The sequence below is a fragment of the Saimiri boliviensis genome, chromosome 12 (assembly GCF_048565385.1).
Source record: "Saimiri boliviensis isolate mSaiBol1 chromosome 12, mSaiBol1.pri, whole genome shotgun sequence".
In the NCBI taxonomy this organism is placed as follows: domain Eukaryota; kingdom Metazoa; phylum Chordata; class Mammalia; order Primates; family Cebidae; genus Saimiri; species Saimiri boliviensis.
The window spans coordinates 28108265-28110279 of NC_133460.1; the positions used below are offsets into that span (position 1 = coordinate 28108265).

At 41.9% G+C, this 2015-nt stretch overlaps 1 pseudogene; it reads left to right on the forward strand.

Annotated features, from left to right (window-relative positions):
* The first annotated feature begins 1659 nt into the window (after positions 1 to 1659).
* Positions 1660 to 1760, forward strand: LOC120367438 (U6 spliceosomal RNA; annotated as a pseudogene).
* Positions 1761 to 2015: the final 255 nt, after the last annotated feature.

Here is a 2015-nt window from a genome sequence, read left to right on the forward strand (position 1 = left end):
GGACTATAGGTGCACACCACTCTGCTCAGTTAATTTGTTTGTAGTTTTATAGGAGATGGGGTTTCACCATGTTGGCCAGCCTGCTCAAGCTCCTGACCTCAGGTGATTCACCTGCAGCTTTGTGTATTTTTTATAAAGATGGGGTTTTGCCATGTTGTCCAGGCTGATCTCAAATGCCCAAGCTCAAGCAATCCAGCCACCTCAGACTCCCAAAGGGCTGGAATTACAGGTCTGAGCTAGTGTGTCCAGCCAATACCCACCTTCAATAGCAAATAGAACATCTAGACCAAAATCAATAAGGAACTAGAATAATTGAACACACTCACCCCACTAGACCTCTCAGACATATAGAAAGCACTCCATCTAACAAGAGCAGAATATGTATTCTTCTCAAGTGCATATGGAACATTCATTCCCCATGATAAATCATATGTTAGACAACAAAACAACTCTCAATACATTTTAAAAGGTCAAAATTATACAAAGGGCTAGGCATGGTGGCTCACAGCTATAATCCCAACACTTAGGGAGTCTGAGACAGGCAGATCACTTGAGCTCAGGAATTCCAGACCAGCCTGGGCAACATGGTGAAACCCTGTCTCTACAAAAAAAAAAAAAAAAAAAAAAAAAAAAAAAAAAAAAAAAAAAAAAAAATCCGGGTGTAGTGGTAGTGAATGCCCATAGTCCCAGCTACTCAGGAGGCTGAAGCAGATGGCTTGAGCCTGGGAGGCAGAGGTTGCAGTGACCTGAGATCATACCACTACACTTCAGCCTGCAGGACAGAGTGGGACCTGTCTCAAAATAGGCAGGGAGTGGTGGCTCATGCCTGTAATGGGTGGATCACCTGAGGTCAGGAGTTCAAGACCAGCCTGACCAATGTGGTGAAACCCCATCTCTACTAAAAAATACAAAAAATTAGCTGGGCATGGTGGCGGTCGCCTGTAATCCCAGCTACTGAGGAGGCTGAGGAAGGAGAATTGTTTGAATCTGGGAGGCAGAGGTTCCAATGAGCCGAGATCATACCACTGCACTCCAACCTGGGCACCAGAGCAAGACTCCATCTCAAAAAAAATAAAAAATAAAGTTATACAAAGTGTCTTTTCCCAATAAATGTAATGAAGCTAGAAGTCAGTAACAGGAAAACCTGGAGAATTTGCAAAGAAGTGGAAGTTAAACTTTTTTTTTTTTTTTTTTTTTTTTTTTGAGACGGAGTTTCGCTCTTGTTACCCAGGCTGGAGTGCAATGGCACGATCTCGGCTCACCGCAACCTCCGTCTCCTGGGTTCAAGCAATTCTCCTGCCTCAGCCTCCTGAGTAGCTGAGACTACAGGCACGTGCCACCATGCCCAGCTAATTTTTTTTTTTTTTGTATTTTTAGTAGAGACGGGGTTTCACCATGTTGACCAGGATGGCCTCGATCTCTTGACCTTGTGATCCACCCGTCTCGGCCTCCCAAAGTGCTGGGATTATAGGCGTGAGCCACCGCGCCCGGCCAGTTAAACAGCATTCTTAACCAGTGGCTCGAAGAAATCACTAGAGAAATTGAAATACTTTGAGATGAATTAAAATAAAATGCAAGATACCAAAATTTATGAGATGTGACAGTAATAGTGAAATTTATAGCTGTAAATGCTTACAATAAAAAAAAAAAAGATATCATGTTTCCTTCATCAGCACATATACTAAAATTGGAACAATACAGAGATGAGCCTGGCTCCTGTGAAGGATGACATGCAGATATATGAAGTGTTTCATACTTATTTTATTTAATCAAACAAACAAAAAGAACTATCTCAAATTAACAACCTATCTTTATACCTAAGGCAGGTGTGTTTAATCTTTCGGTTTCCCTGGCCACATTGAAGAACTGTCTTGGGCTGCACATAAAATACACTAACCCTAACAATAGCTGATGAAAAGAAAAATCGCAAGAAAATCTCAATGTTTTCAGTTATTCATAAAGTTTACAAACATGTGTTGGGCTGCATTCAAAGCTCTCCTGGGAGGCATGTTGGA